The following is a 17,342-nucleotide window of genomic DNA, read 5'->3' as shown; positions in this document are numbered from 1 at the left end:
GTCTTCTGAGATGATGGTTACCTCTGTGTTTCAATTTCTGCCAACCCATGCATTCAGATTTCTTGAGCTACTAGTGAAATCTGGTGTCTTTATCATTATGAGCAGGGGGACTGCTAATTAAGCTGTGAAATACTCGGGGGGTATTTCACAGCTTATGGGGTTACACAAATAGTGTTAATTTGTAAAGTGTTATTGGTGATGATAATATGTTTTGAGGGCTGTGTTTTCTGAATGTGTTCTAGTCATCCTGAATCTGCTGCCCTTTTGCTAATTGACTGTTATTCTCCTGGCCTTGCTCACACTTCCCCTTGTTCTCACTCAGGACATGGCAGAGGAAGGAGGTATCTTGCAGCCAGCTGTGGCACACAGCCAGTATCACTATGGGGAGCAGTACTGCTTTCATCCTCCTCCCTGCTGGGACAGCCTGTCATGCTGCAGAGGTTATTCACGGGACAGGAGTCCCTCTCCACGTTGAGAGGGAACAGAAGTCATTCCCTGTCAGCTTGGATTGGATCAGGGAGAGAAGAGCTGAGAATGTGGGTACTGCATGCTGTAGAGTCCATTGAGAACTCGTCCAAGGGAGGCAGGCAGCTTCTGTCAGTGATCCCGGCCAGTGGGGGGTGCAAGTCCAATTTAAAGAACAAAGAGTCCCTGAGGCAGACAAAGTGGTGTTTGTTTACTTCCCTGGGTTAAGCATACAGACTGTAAAAGCACATGCTCAATAACAGAATAGAAAATGTAATTTCATTTATGAGGGTCAGCTGATGAGACTGCATACTAATAACATACCAGAGGCTGAGTAGACTTGAAAGGAGACCCTTAAATAGGCTTTATTTATTTTTAAAAATTGATTTAAAAACATATTATGACTTTAATTGGTCACATTGGTCACTGTTAATGAATGTGGACTCCAAAAAATGGTTAGTATGTTTTAGGAAATGCTATTGAATAATGAAGAAAAATCATTCTCAAAGACTTGCATTTTCTTTAAGACAACACACAGACTTCACAGTTCATCCCTCTTCAGTGTTTGCATACATAGAAATTTCAGTGCTAAGTTGTGTGATTTTTTTAAAATTTTTTTTTTCTTCCCCTGGCATTGTAAATATATGTGTCTCAATCTTTTATGCTGTAATTTAGTCACCAGCCTCTGGCCTGAGTGCAACCTAATGTATACCTTCCTTACTGGCAGGAACTGTCAGTATAACTGGCCACCAGTGGTAACTGCTCTGCCATCTTCTCCTGAGCAGCATCTTGGAGTGTGTATATCTGCGGAGAGCTGGCAGCTTCTGCCATATCCATGGCATGGGAGTGGAAGCAGGAGGTCCTCTTCTGCTCCACCTACAACTGAATTTCAGTTTTTAGGGCAAACATGTTGCTTTCAAGCTGTAACTCTGACCTTTCAAACAAAATATCAAAGCTCTTAAAGCATTATTTTAAATGTCAATGTTACTCTCACATTTCCTGCAGTGGAGAACATTTAATCACACATTTCCTGCAGTAGGAAAGAATTTAATATTTTTCAGCCAGACTTTTATCCTAAGCTGATAGTAATCCAGATCTTCACAGAACGCTTTGCTTCAGCAGAAAGCAATTAACAGCTGCTTTTGAGCGTGGGGGTGGAAGAATCTTAAGTCTTACATGCAGTGTAAGCACAGTGATATGTACACTCCCACAGAACACCTTGAATTTGTCCTTCAGTCTATGCAGTGGAGTTAAAGTAGATATCAATCTTGATTTGGCTAGACTGGATGTTCCCAGGGGTGGGATAGAGACTGGAGGCACTGTAGGGAGTATCTATATAGGGTTAGTATGTGTGATGGGGACTGTCCGGTTGTTGTGCAACTCCCACTCCTACTGTGACTCTCAGGCATGTGTACTGCATCTTTATTTGTATACATATCCTTTCAAACTTCTCAATGCTTTCTGTGTGTAACTGTGTGTAACTTGAGTAAAACTTTCCATCTTGGCAAGTAGTTCTGAAACGAAGGGCCCATTTACGTCCTCTCTGAGGCGCCACAGGAGCTCCAGCTCAACCATGCAGTTTGGTTAAGGGCACAATGTTATTTTATGGCACATCCTTGACTTTTTTTTTCCCTTTGAAAAACAAAATTCTGTATCCAAAAGCTTCACTGGAAAATAGGGTTGAATGTTCCTAGCTTGGATCTAGTCCTTTATCTACAGTGGAATAAGAACTACAGGCTTGTAATGTGAATTCTTAGTATTTTAGTTGTTATGTTTAGTTGCTATACAATTTCCAAATGTCTTTTTGTAGTATATCACATGATGAATGAACTTTCTGGGCAACTAAACAAGTGTCTTTCTATACTTCTGCTGCTGGCCAAAACCAGCTTCTGTCACTATTTTAAGTAGACTCTTCACATTTGGTGAGTGGAATTGTGCTGAATTTGTATGGATTCTGCTGTGAACCAACTAGGCCCATTTTACATATTCACCAGCATTCAGTGACTGAGACTTAAGTCCTCTTCAAGCATTGGACATGGACTGATGAACAGTCTTCATACTATAGCAGAGTAATGTATATACTGTAAGCTGTTACTTGTCAAAAGAAGCAGTTCTTTCTCCAGTCCTCTTCTCCATGTCCTAGCAGCTGGTAAAGTATAGCTGGTTCCTGATGTATTTTACTTGAAATGCTTTTCAGTGCAAGAAGTGGAGTAGTGGAAGGGCAGGATTTTTTCTGCCTTAGGAGGAACCTTAGGAGACCTGTCTTAAGCCATTTTGGGGAAATCAATTTGACTTCATAATTTCTATAACCTTTAATACAGACACTGTACAGCATTCATAGGGCATTTTTAACTCAAAGGCAAGCTGTACTTAAGTTTTTGAGAACTGAGTAATCATACAAGTTTGTAGAAAGAGAGAGAAAAGTTAAGGCTCCTACTTCTCTCACAAGAAACCTTTTCTTTGTTATTGTTTGGTGACAATGTATGAATGGTGGAGTAAGAATTATAATAGGTTTCTTGTGCTTAAATAGCACTCTGTTCACTATGTTAATTTTATATACTGTACTAATAGCTAGTCATTAGAAAATTAAAATTAGGTTTCAGCCACTTTTCCCTCCTGCCCTTTGGTACCCAAGCAAACTCAAATAGCTTTCATTCAATTGTCTCTTCACTTTACATGGCTATTCTTAGCATGGAATAATTCAGTATGCTGGTCTACCAATGGCAAACAGTTGTTGTCATAAGTGCGGGAACAAACGGCTGTGGCCTGCAACACCAGAATTGCCTTCTGCTGGTGCTGTTGCAGAAAAAGTTGTATGGAATTGTACCCAGGTTTCTGCTCCTGCTAGCTAACATGCTGATCAAACAAAGAATTTTACTTAAAATCTTCATTTGTAAGAATGAAATTAACTATTTTAACACTTGCTTGAAGTGGAATTCATGCACAGGCTTGTTAACCTTTCCCTAAAATGGTTATTTTTTGCCTTCTGCCAGAGAGGGAAGAATAAGGTGTTATTTTAACATGACTTTGAGTACTTTACTCGTGGTCATATTCTTTTAGTTGCTTGTGTAATAAATTAATCTTTAATGCTTTAGTAGTAACATCATCTAATGTAAGATGAAAGAGCTGCTGGATGACCTTTCTTTCCAACAGGGAAATTTCCATATGTTCCATACAGAAAAGAAGTGAAGACAATTGGAGAAGGAATACTTAATGTTCATATGTGATTAACTATTCTCCTGTGTAGCATTCGATTTTGCATTGGTATTATGTCAGTGAAGCTATACTAGTAAGAGAACTTGCTATCCTGTAGTCCAGACTGGACCTCTTTGGTTTGTAGTTTCAAGTTTCTGTCAACTGGAGCTCCTTTTGTAGTGCTGCCAGTTTCTCAGTTATTTGAATTAATGTTACAGATTGTATTTTTAACATGTTTCTCCTTCACTTTATTCAGATTTGTGGAGGATAAAATATAAAATAGCAGAAGAAAACTATCTTCAACCATACTCTTTAAAATGCAGGTGTTACTGTCATGCTACCTTGAGCTGCTATGCTTGAAGTTAACATTTCTGATGTGTGTTTCTTTTAAACACTTGCCCTCGCCCACGTCTTTATTTGCTCTGATTAAAGGAGTGAAGTGCAGCATTTGTAATTAAGCTGCTAGCATGTGTAACTTTGTCATCTGCAAGCAATGTACAGTTAAGCATGGGTAAAAGTAATACCTAAATCAGATGTAAAGCAGCTGCATGTGTATGTTCAATGTATTTTGTTGTGCAGCAAGGAAGCATGGGCTTAAACATCTTAACCCAAGCTGAGCAGCAAAGTTAAACCTCTGCCTGGTTTCCAAAGATACTGTTGTTGTATTTCAGAGCCAAGGTGCAATAACTGAGAAACTGAGAAGTTTCAGTATGCATGATTTGACTGCTATACAAGGAGATGAGTCTGTTGGACAGAGACCTTATCAGACATTGCCAGAAGCTAAAAAGAAAACCAGAGCCTCTGCAAGTGAATCTTCAGGTATGTATCTTTTCTTTTCCCTGCCTAAAAGAACAATTCACCCAAAGCAAAAGTGGAAGAGCAGAAATGCATTTACCCTCTTTCTAAATGGAAAAGGCCTCAAAGAACTCCAGTAGACTTAAACAGAGTACACTCAAAGTAAATTATGGCAGTTCAATTCTTCCTGAATGACTTTCTTCTCTCATCCACTCCCAGTGTAATCACACTGTATTCATTACTCCTGTCATTGCCAATTGGCAACAAGAACTTATTACCAAAGTAAAACTTAATTGGAAGTCAAACGTTATATGATTAAGTAGTGTTTCTGTGACAAATGTAAAAGAAGTTAAACATGAAAACATATGGAAGCTCAGTAAATAAAAGAGAAAATTAATAGAAATTACTTCACCAGGTGTCCTGGGGTGACTTTATGATACTAGTATTCCCAATCTCCTGCTTTATAGATTAAGTTCTTCACCTTTAATATTAGCTTTGAGAGCCAGGGAAGTTAAAACTGCTGGAGGCTGATGGGAGTTTTTTCTCCGACCAATAACTAGCTATTTCTGAGAACTGACAGTGGTTTTGACCATTGAAAAGTGAGATCAACCTGTGAACACCTACTTTAAGACCTAAACCCGAGAATTTCTTGTTCTCTTTGGTTTCTGGCTTTTGAAGAAGTAACAGGTTCCGGCTCAGCCTCCTCCTCCACCACAGCAGGCCAGACAAGGTCGCGGAGGGGAGTGGCGGGGAGGTGAGCAGGCCCAGGCCGGATCAGGCCAGTTCCCCTGGCTCGGTTGCAGTTTCTGCCACTGCTGAGTTTTACCAGAGACTGCCAAGTAAGGAGAGGCCATCGCAGACATCTCTAGCCACCGCTCTGGCAGAGATAAGAGAACCACCTACCAGGCCTGGGCAAGATTTTAACCCTTTCATTACCCAGATGAGACTTGCAGATTAATCCTTTTTTCCAGAGAGAGAAAGTGATCAGCATGTAAAAGAGACCCTATAAACTATCAAAGATAGTGAAGAAAGGAATTAAGCCTCAGAGGAGGTAGAGAAAGAAGAAGATGCTTTAATAAGCTGAAATATTTTTCTGTTAAAGCTATGGAGATGGACAGTAGTGTTCTGAAAAAAACTTTAATTCATGACAGTATATTGGGAGGAATGGAGTGTTTCAAAGTGAGGATTTTGAGCAAATGGTGAAGTGGTTGTGGTACTGTGAGATGCTGGAACAGAGGGGGAGAAGTAATAGTTGAAGATTTGCAGCCTTTAAGAGGCAAAGAGAACACTTCTGTTTCCAGAGTAGCTCACAGAGACACATGAAGAGAACTTTTGCCTTTGAATAACTCAGCCTTAAAAATGACATCCCTAGACTCATTTGACGCATAACACACCTCAGAGTGATGTGAAGCGAGAGGAGAGAACCGATGGCAGAATTTCCAGGCAGCTGGCATCAGAGCTATAAAAGAAAGCTATAAAAGAAATAGTTTTCTTGTGAGAAACTCCATAGGTAGCAGAAGAAGACTTCTGTTTCTCTGCAAAGACTGATGAAAAGACTCTAGCAAGAATTGGGACTGTTTTAAACAAAAGAGTTCTTTTTGTCTCTATGTTGTCATGTGAACAAGGGAATGGTTGGGTAGTGAGCCAGAAAAGGGTTGTTCTGGAGGTTTTATTCTGGTTTCTTATTCTTGTAGTTTTTGTTAATAAACCTTCTTTATTCCTTTTAAGTTTTAAGCCTGTTTTGCTCTTGTTCTAGTCCACATCTCGCAGCAAGAAATAAATAAGTTTTCTAGTGATTTTTTAGTTACTGCTTTAAAACCACAACACCAGGTTTGTAGTAATAGATCAAAATGTAAAATTGTATATGGTGATACGAATAATAAAGGCATCAAGTTGTCATAATAGACTGATGTCTATTAACACTCAGACGATGGTGTGTGGTGATCAATATATGGTCTTGTTGAAAGATAGTATTATTTCATTATTATGTTACATATACTGTTATTGTCATCATCACTTTGCCCTTGAGCTTGTGATGCTTGAAGGAAGGTTTTGCTGAAGGTCTGCTAACTACGTAATTTTTAAATAGCAAGACTGTGATGTATAGGAACTGCTGTTTCCCACAAAAGAAGTGGGTCTGGGCTATTTCTTTTCACCTAAGACTGTCATTCCTTCTCATCCCTCCATTTTGGGGATGGATAGCATTTGTGGGGTCCAAGGAATTTCATGAATAGTGTGCTAGCCCATTCTAAGGAATAGGTGACCAGCTGAAGGGACCTAATCTGAATTGGAGTTTCCAGAAGGTATCCTGTGCAGGGCAGAGTGAACTGGAGCCTCTGGCTAGAGAGAAAGCCAAGAATTCACAAAGAGCTGCACTAGAGATCATGTCACTGCAGCTGTTGTGCAGGATCTGTTCCTCAGTAAGAGAGCATTATTTACCTATCTGAAATAGCTTTAAAATGCTCTAATTTTTTTAAAAAAAATTCTTCAGTTTATACTATATAAATAATCACCGATTGTGAGATTCAATCTCAAATGTCAAAAAGCTTTCTTACAGCTAGTTGAACTTAATTAATCTTTTCTGGTCCTGGTCTCATCTAGCATACACCTCTCATGTTTTCTTTGAATTTTCTTCAGCATTAGGAACTTAAAAAAGATCAAAAGTACACATAGATTTAGGAACACTGTGTAGCAATATTCTCTTGTGCTGAGCTGGATCTTATTTTTTGTCTGGGCCAGGAGTTCTGTGCAAATTGATTTAAAAGGCCTAGCTGTAGGATGTGGATTGTAGGATGATGCTGAGCTGGCAGTGCTCTTGCTGTGAAAAAGGCAGATGGGATGCCGATGCATCAGGTATTACAAATGCAGATAAAAAAGTATTGGTGTCACTGCAAACACTGCTACTCTGAAACAGAGAAAGAGATGTGATTCAAATCTTCTGTGTTGAAAAAGATTAATTGAAACTGTACTGGAAGCAGAGACATGTTGCCTCTAAAATGGCAGAAGAGAATGACCGCATGTTTGTCTCAAGTAGCTGTGGAATGGATGATGTGATTCTAATTTCTAGGGAAAAAAATTGATGAAAAAAATTAGATAAGCCTAAATAAAATATTGGCTTAAGATAAAATGTACACAGGTCATTGATAAAATTTGGTTTAGAGTCTAAAAGGTGTTCCTGAGTGTTACCGCCAGTAGATTCTGGGATAAAAGGAGTGTTCAGTGGAGGAAGGAATTAGACTGGATTTGGTAGCTTTGCGATAGGTCTGTGGTGGAGATTCGGGGCTGTTGGACCCCAAGGAGCTTTCGGAGTGTATTTTTAAGCAGTTAGTGCCCTCTAGTGAGAGTCTTCGGTAATAATCTTGGTCCTGGTTTTGTAGTATGTTAACAACTCTTAACAGTACTTTGGTGTGTTACCGAAATGAAAGAAGCTTTGGTATTAAAAATGCAGGAGGATGAGTGTATGAAGAAAGATCCTATGAATGCAAGTCATCAAATGGTTTGTATTGGGAGGGATCTTTAAAGGCTTATTATAAGTGTAACCACCTTCTCATGTGGATTGTGTCCTAAAATCTTAGGTACTTCTTTAGATAATAACTCAAGTTTTTGCAGTTCAGTGTAAAGCAGAAGATGTCAGCAAACTTGTGATTTCAGTCTTGACAACTGAAGAAGCACTGCATTACATACATGTGGAACCAAGTGGCAGGATTAGAAGCACCAAACTCGTGGCAAAGTAGATGTTTCTGTTTTGAAATAAGCACATCATCTAAAAGCATAAATCACGATAAAAATCGCTGCTTTCTTAGAAGTCAAAAAGTTACAGCTACTATTTTTTAAATATTTTTTTTCTAAAGGTTAGAAAACCCCACTGGAAAAAAATCCTGGAGATGATAAAACAGATGAAGAGATGGAGGGGACACATTCGGAGGATGAAATGTTCGCTCCGAGAGGCCTTCGCAGAACTCAGAGTATGAAGTCTGTGAAAACTATTAAAGGCCGTAAAGAAGCAAGTATAATCCTGGTTAATTGAGTTTGTTCTTTCAGTGTATATTGGCATTATTCTTAGTGCAGAAATTTATTTTTATTTTTAATATTGGAGAAGTTGTCAACAATAACTGGGTTCCAGAATGCTAAATGGGGAAGAAAGCATGTGACAACAATATCTAAGTTTGGAGCTTTTGTAGTTTGATGTGTTTAGGGGAAATATATGTATGAAATTAATGAAGCAAGGAGCAAGGGAGAGGAGACGAAACAGACTCTGTATTTGAAATGCTAATTTTGGCACCACCAAGCCTAATTTCAGGAAGTGTTCGCCTTGAAAGGGGTATGGATAACAATAATATTATCTGTGTGTTGTGCACACTTAAACATCTGCTGTTTAATAGATAAAGAATATTCAGAATTTTTTAGTTGCCATAGACAAACAGCCTGACTCTTTGTGATCTACAAAGAGAAGATCCTACTTAGCATCCTAGTGCATGCATCACAAAATTTAAAGATACTCCAGTATAAATCTCTGTGAAGTCTCATAAAAGTTTTTGGGTCATTCCAGGAAAACAATTGATACTTACTCTTCTTGCCCAATTCTGTTGAAACTTTATCTTATTCAGTCATAGGTAGATTCTCTTAGTGAAACCGGGTGTCCAAAGCACATTGGAAGACATTTGCTAAATAGGATTAGTGGGGAGGTGAATCATATTTCCATTTCATGTGACTTAGTACTTCATTATAATTTTGTTTTCCCCTCAGATACGATACGGATCACTAAAATACAGAGTAAAGAAGAGACCCGTTGTATACTTTTACGTGTACTGCACAATTCCTGCAAGAGCAACTGCTGTACTATAGTAACTTGAATTCAAGTGTTAAAGATCTGTGTACAATGCCTAGAATGAGTCTGTATGAACAGATATGGTAGGACTTGGTTTTGTGAGCCCAAGTGATCAGATAAAGTACTACTCTGTTTTTCTATAATTGTGTCATGTTTAGATTTAAATCTGGACAAGTTACAGCATGGATTTCAGCACTCCTTAAATAGGAGTAAAATGAGTAATAGGAAATACTCCTTTGCCAGAGGTATTGAACAGATTGAAATAATTGCAAATCAAATTGAATTAAGAGAAGCTGTAAGTATGTAGAGCTTGTGAAAATTGAACCATAGTGTCCCCAAGTTTACACTGTAAGATAAATATACTTGAAACATTTTTCTGAACTACAATTCCTGAAAAGGCCTTTGTGTAATTTTTAAATGTACAGTTTAAAGGACAGTGGGTGATGGTGGGAAAGGAAAAGGAAAGATGAGGTAGGTAGGATACATCCTTAACTTCATCATTTTGTGTCATATTGCCAAGCTTAGCAAACTGGGGTACATACAGCACTTTATGCAAAACTGTATAGTTTTGCACACTCTTAATGATTTACAACTGCACGCCATTTTAGTGACTTGCTACATAGGCTAGAGTTACATTTTGAATGCCAGCAATTCTTGTATTTCATGATATTTTTAAAATTCATCTTGATTCCTTAAGTACACTTAGGATGCTGTAGATATCTGCTACTAATGATATTATCAGGTGCCTTTCTATGTATTACCGGGCTGCGTAGGTTTTGTGGTTTTGGGGTTTTGGGTGGTTTTTTTTGTTTGTGGGTTGTTTTGTTCGTGTCTGTCTTCCTCCATCTAAAGAGATATAACATGATTTAAGTCAGATTTTGGTTAAAATTGTGGTAAGTAAAACTTGTAGCAATTCCAGTGATGCACCTCAGGGATCTTATCAGCCCATGAGCTGTGTGTTCAAGTCATGCTGCCGTAAAGTCATATATGATAGGTTAGTCAGGCCCTGGTTTAGTTTTGCTCTACATTGCTTTAAGAAAAAATATATTTTTATATATATGTACTTTAGAACATGTATGAGTGTATATTTCATACTATATGTGGATTCTAAGATGGTCTGTGTAGTACTTTTTTTTTTATTGCTAAAGTTATTACTAAAATATTTGCATATAAATAGCTTCTTCTAAAGATCTAGTTGATTTAGTGAATCATTTTATAACCTAGAATCCCATGGCATATCTACACAGAGATTAATTTTGAAATGACTTTCAATGCAGTGATTTGTCAAAATTACTTTTTTAGGTCACCTTTGGTATTATTTTCTGCAGTTCTGAGAATTAGACTGATTCTAATTTTCTGTGTGACTATATTTCTACTGTGGCTTTAGGGAGAAACAACCCATTTCTTGCAGATAGTACTTTATTATGTATCTTTGGGACAGACCTTGTGACTTGCCTCAAAGAGAACATAGCATGGATTCCTCATATCCTTCGATCTCTGACTTCAATCCTCAGACCTTCCCCCAGGTATTGACAATCATCTGCTGTTGGTGGTGTTGCTCTCTAGCTGTGGGAAATGTCTGCAAGCCATGTGCAAAGCTGTGCTCAAAATGCAACAGCACTTAGAGCATCTCTGAGGAACCTCGGTGCTTTAGTGAGAAGTCCCAGCAGGCCATGTGTGATTAGAAGGATGAAGTTTGCAATACTTTACTCAGAAACACAGTTTGATACCAGAAGACAGGAAGGCTGCTGTCTCTCAAATGAGTACAGTGCAAAACTCCCATCCCCTAAACAAAACTGTACCTAGTTATCCAGCTTTTCTAAGGAGCTGTAGGCAAGGAGTGATCAAGAAAAAACCTCCCTGGGAGTGTGGGACTTCTGCCCCAGGAGTGTTTGTGCTTCTCATCTGTTTCCCTGAGGCTTGTCTGTATGTTAAGGTACATAAGAAATTGAGGAACCTAGAGCTCTTGTATTTGCATCTCACCAGTCTCTGAATAGTAGACTAACCAGGGCCTGAGATGGACACTCTTACTGTATAGCTGAGCATTTGCTGACACATTTTTCTATAACTAATCATGCTTGTTTTACCAGCAAGCATTGCAAAAAAAGATCCTCTTTCTACAAGTCATAATCCTGCATGAAGGAGTAGGGTAAGCCATTTTTTCAGAATTACAGTTCCTGTTACAAGTTCATGTAGATCCTGTTTGGGGAGTTGTGTTTTTACCCCATCTCTAGGACTAGAGATCATTGAAGTATTTTAGGCTCTACCACACTCATGTCAGGAAGTTGCTCTATGTGTCTCTATGTACCTGAGGCTGTAACTTCTGGCAGACTTAACTTGCCAGCTCAGTAGTGATAAAGACTAAATAAACACTCCTCTATCTGGAACTTGCATGGAATTAGGAAAACTGGCAGTGTTATTAATATTCATTACTGTTTGCATAAAAATGTACTTCTTTCAGATCTTACATGACCAAATCTTCAATGTTTTCCTAGCTGTTGTCTTCATTCTAATAGCCAACTCTAAAAATATTTTCTTTTTATATCTCAGACTGATTTTGATCTTTGAATTCATCCTCAGACTTGTTCACTGGATTATCTTAATTTTTTTCCTCTTACTGTTCATTGTTAGCTGATGCTAACAATGCACACAATGGCATGATTAGCTTTCATCCCAGTGATACATAGTTCTCCTTACTGAATTTAGTTTAGTTTGGGTTTGAAATATTACAATCTTTTAACTTTAGTTACAGGAAATTTTCAAACTTTTCTTGCCTTAGCAACTGCAGAAGTCATCTGTCTAGCTCTTACAGGAAACTTCTTGAAAAAAATGTTAAAAATTGATGTTTATTATTCATTGTGGATTTGGAATGTAAAATGTAGTTCATGCCAAATTATCTAATCTTCTGAAAAAAGTGTTTTCTGAGAACTGACTGACTGCCACCAACAGGACTGCTGGTGTACTTAAACAAAGACTTGGGGTTTAAAAGTGTTTTAAAGGAGAATATGTATTTCCATTTAAATCGTATAAAGGTTTGAAGCCTTTCCAAAATATATCTGAACTGACGGCTCTCTTAGCAAGAGCCTACTGTACTTCTAAAATACCCAGTCTGAGATGAGGATTAAACTGGTGGCCTCAGCTGCAAATAAGCTTAGGCTGGACTTTGATTACAATGTAATTGCCAATATTGCTAATTCCTTTGCTATGTGAAACTCACCAAATAATATCCAATATACATTTTGCAAAATATAATGAATTTTAAAATAGAAGGTAACTTAGTAAAAGAGAATGGTGGAGAAAATTCTGGGCGCATTCAACGTACTGTTCATGACAAAAATATGTTTTACTTTTGGTGTTGCTTTCATTAATGGGAAGTTGGTATTTTAAGGTATTTTTTCTACAAAAATGTATGTGCAAAGGCAATACTTTAACATTTTTCAAGAACTTATACTGTTAAATGCTACAAACCACAGAATATACATTTGGACTGAAGGTAGTAGCTTTAAAAAAATGCAATGTAAGCTTTAATTTTTATATTATAGTAATAACTTGCTGTCAACTTGTTTACATATTTGTAGGATGGAAACTTCATTATGCATTGACTTACCTTGATGCTGTCTTTAATAAATACTGCTTTGAGCAAGATGCAGTGGATATTTTATTATCTGAATTACTATTATAAACCTAGTCACTATGTAATCTGTATTCTGTTACTTATTATAATGGTTCAAACACAAAAACAATCTATCTGAAGTTTGGAGAAACTTTTAAAACTCGTTGAATTATGACTAAGCTACTCTTGATTTTCTGCCCCCAAGTTTGAAGCTGATTTAGGCTGAAATAAAATGTACCCTGCCAGAGGCAACTTGAACATACTATAGTGTCACCTGGTTTGATTAGGTGCTTGGTTCAGAGTGAATTAAAATTGAATTGCTCAATGTCCCAAAAGAGTGTAACTTCCTGTGGAACTGCTGGACATGAAACTGATTTTGTTCTGTATTCCCTAGTCAGGGTTCTTCTGGTAGTCCAGAGGAGGACATGCATAGGTGAATTTGGCCCTTTCCTTTTTCAAACCTCCCTTCAAGTCATCTGTTAACACCCCTACCAAAACTCAAGTAAAAACCTCAGTAACCACATTTTCTAGGCCTTGTTTGCAAGGCTTCCTCAAGGCTTGTTTTCAAGCCTCAATAAAATATATTTTTTATATGGTTCATTGAGGAGAAAGATTTAAAAGACAGTAGCAATAAATGATTTTTAAGCATTATGAAAATCCATCCCAGAAGCACACACTGACTCTTAAGGGACCTTGCCATGATTCAGTTTCTGATGTCAGAAAAGTTCATGCAGTACAAGCACCCTGCCAAGAAATTGTGGATGTCTGAAAGTAATGCTGACTTTTTTCCTTTATTTCTTCAACTAACGTTTAGCAGGTAGTGGGAAAGTGGACTAAAAGCTGTCTACCTGATGCTGGTGAGATCCAGTCGGGGAATAATCTGAAAATTCAAAACTAATGCTGGTACATACATCTTAGGTTAAAATGTTAATTATTCAGCAGCAGCAATGGTGACAGGTCTTTTGTGGGGGTTTTGTTGTAGTTGTTTTGTTTTTTGTTTCTGGGGGCTTTTTAAGTTCTGAGGCATTACGTATTTTCCTCACTAGTATGGGAAAACAAATGGTGGAATAGGAGGGGAAATCTAATATGTATTGTAAAAGCAGTAGACTTCCAAAATTATTTTCTTCCTTTATGTAGATGTACTCAGGGGACAGAATGGGAGCCTGTCTTATATCTGCCTGCCTTTGCCAAATTTCAGCAACAGATTGCTCTGTTTGCATTAGGATAGGAATCATGAAAGCAAGCTGGAGTAGAGACTACAAGGAGTTCAAAACAAAAGATTTCACTATTGTCTGCTAATGTACTGTGACTACATAGATAGGGAAAGTTATAAATGACAATATAGTATTGGCTTTTGTATTTATGTATTAGCTTTTGCATATTATTATTATTATTAGTCACAAATATATTGATATGGTACAATTTTCTTTTAACTGCTTTTTGGTATAGTATAACCGGTGAGTTTATGTATGCACCATATAGCTTATATAAACAGCAGTGTGATAAATATAGTTTAAGCCATAGCGTAATATTAAAATAGAGACTGTGATATTAAAATGCACCACTCAGAAAATGGTGTAAGATAATTAGGTGGATTCTCACATTGGTGGATTATCCTAGCTGAATGATAAGAGAACAGTGACAAAAACCAGAACACCAAGAAGAATTTACTGACTCTTTGTTAGCAGGTAGTGTAAAAACAACAGGATAGAACCACAAGAAGAAATAAAATATATTGATTTAATCTACAGGATGGCATGAAGACAAGTCAAAGGTTAAAACCAAGCAAAAGAAATTCCTGGAACATCTAAACTCACAGGTATGTTTGAATAATGTATAAACTCTCATGAATATGCACGTAACTCCTGTAATGTAACAGTATATAAGAACATTGCCTTAAGCAAATTGTGTGGTTTTGGCATATTGCCGAACACCCCAGCCTGGATATTGTCCCTTTTATCTCTCATTCAACTTATTAAAAAAAAACTTTAAATAGCGAAACTTGTTTTTCACGGGGAAGCTTAGAAATTATTTAGAAAGTTTGTTTTTTCCAGGCTGTAACAGTTCAAAGGCAAGGAGTAATTTGACCCTCACTTAGCTCTTCCTGTGTACCACACTCACTATGTTGCATGGCCCACACTGCTTCCTCAGGGAGCTGCACCACTCCAGACAATATTTCTACTAATTTTAGTTCTCCTGAACTAAGAATACCGAGGGAAAGTCATCCTACCTTACTAAAGGAAAACCACTTGGAATATTCACGGAGTCCTCATAGAGGTAAAAGTGAACTTCGTTTATTGCATAACTCAGTACATTCTTATGGGGTTCTTTCAGGGTTCACGCAGCTTAAGTAAAACTGCTGTTGGCTAGTGTATCGTGTTGTAGTGTGTTTCTTGTTAATGTTATGTTCTGTTATTACCCAAGTTGATAGTTTGGTCCAAATGAGACCCTCCCACCCCATGTTGTCAATCTACCCCGAGTCTCCTGTCAATCTGTCTTAAGCCCACCGCATGCTTGGAATTCCGCTTCGGAAACCCCCTGAACTTCAGCGCTTGATTAGTCCATGTGACCCAACTTTCCCCCACTACCTCCACATTGGATGATGATTTTGTGAACCCTGCCTTTTACCCTCTCCAGGATATCTCTGATCAGCTGATGCTTTGTACCCTCCCTTTGAACTGCCTCCCTGTTTCAGCTGTTGCATGCTTGCATTTTCTGTCTTTTGTCCCCAAGATTCCCCAGAGCAATAAATGCTTTATCATCCCATGCAAAAGACCTCCCTCTTGTCCTTGTCTCCTCAGAGCACAGACTGACAGCCAAAAAGCCATTGAGCAAGTGCTCTAGTCGCACCTCGGGTCATCCTGCTCCTGGGGTGTGACCCACTCCTGTTGCAGGCCAAAGTGACAGACCTCCAGCCCGATGCGATAGCTGGTGCCTAATGTGGGGCCCTGTGAACAGATCCCACAGATGAACTGTGGATTTTATCCAAGAAGTTCTGGCCCTCAGCTGCCTCTGAGTGCAGCAGAGTGGTTTTTCACCTGTGGCTCTTGTGGGGAGGAAGTGATAACCCTCTAGCATCCAGAGGACCACTTCCCTGAGGAGGACTTCCCTGCAGCCCCTGTCCAGTGGACCAAAGGAGGATGAGTATACCCCAAGTGAGGCTGAGGGTGCTCACAAATTGTGGGAAGGGTGCACTGCTCCCCGGGAGTGGTGGAGGGGGCAGCCACGAACCTACAGGCCATGATAGTTGCCTGCGGAAAGCACCCTGTCCTGAGACTGGCCCTGGATCTTTTATCTTGAGCTTGTTTCTTTTGCTGCAGAGGAGGGTGCATTTTTGCTGTGCCGGCAGCTTAACATCAAGGAAAATGGGTGTGAAATTGTCAGCACAGTAGAGAGGAATCTATTTTCAAATTTTGGGTACCCTGGAGGGTGGGAAAGGAAAGTTTTCAAAAGGGTTGTTAAAAAAGTTTGTTCAATGGCTTTTCCTCCACTTTCCAAGGGTATCTCCAGAGGAAATACCAAGCATCCCCTTCTGGGATATAGCTGGAAGCAAATTAACAGCCTTGACAAATAAAGGTGATACATCAGTTGCTAAATTCTTTTCATTGTTTGTGCTAATTCGATCAGCGATAGTTGAAGAAAAGAAAGTAAAGGCTCAAACTAACCCCCTCAGCTCCCCCGTCCCCTGATCCAAAATCCTTGTCCCTTGCATCAGGAAGACTGTGCCAGGCAAACTGCACAGGAGAGCTACCAACTCCCTGGCCTCCCACAGACTTCTCAGTACCCTTGCCTTGAGAGCAATGGTCATGCTGTCAAGGACCCTTTCCTAAACCCCTCTTTCCCAGCTGTTAATCCTCCAGTTCAAGTGAATGCCCACAAGGGAAATTCCCAAGTTTTCCCTGAGTCCTCTCCTGCCCCTCAGAATGACTCTCAAGAGACACAAGATGGTGGAAGCCACATGGCTCGGCCCCCACCTTGTGCTTCTTCTTCCCAGAATGCCTTTCACTCTGTTCTTTCCAACCTCTTCTTATCCCCTGACCCTACCCCTACGCATGCCCCTCCTTCTCCTCCCCTCTCCCCAAACTCAGCCCCTTCCCCAGGCAACCCCTCTTCCTTTCCACTGTCTCCGCCTCCCATTCCCATGACATCATTTGTTCCCATGATGTGACCTGGGAACAGCAGCTCCCATTCCAATTGCTGTCCTACCCCTGCTCCCTCCTCCTTCTCTGGCAGCTCTCATCCTCTTCCAGCTTCAAATTCCCATGATGGCATGGGAACTGAAAGCCATGAGCCCAAAATGCAAAACCTGGAACAGGAGACCATCCCGTTCGCTGCACCTGTTTACCTATACCCAAACAAGAGGAACCCCTGAGTGGCAATCTTGATTATCTGCATAGAGAGGAGCTTTGCAAGGCTCAGAAGGAGTTTGGGAGAAAAAGTGAATAT

At 39.2% G+C, this 17,342-nt stretch overlaps 1 pseudogene across 1 annotated transcript in view; it reads left to right on the top strand.

Annotated features, from left to right (window-relative positions):
* Positions 1-12,928, top strand: part of LOC147654493 (receptor expression-enhancing protein 3-like) — a 174,669-nt pseudogene extending 161,741 nt beyond the window's left edge. Inside the window, exons 6-8 of the transcript XR_015285287.1 lie at positions 4,332-4,479; positions 8,307-8,458; positions 9,202-12,928. The product of XR_015285287.1 is annotated as a receptor expression-enhancing protein 3-like (transcript). The remainder of the gene's footprint in view (positions 1-4,331; positions 4,480-8,306; positions 8,459-9,201) is intronic.
* The last annotated feature ends 4,414 nt before the right edge of the window (positions 12,929-17,342 follow it).

The sequence above is a fragment of the Cyanistes caeruleus genome, chromosome 3, assembly GCF_971803275.1.
Source record: "Cyanistes caeruleus chromosome 3, bCyaCae1.hap1.1, whole genome shotgun sequence".
Classification (NCBI taxonomy): domain Eukaryota; kingdom Metazoa; phylum Chordata; class Aves; order Passeriformes; family Paridae; genus Cyanistes; species Cyanistes caeruleus.
Note: the sequence above shows the minus strand (reverse complement) of the source record. Positions and strands in the feature narration are given on the sequence as shown.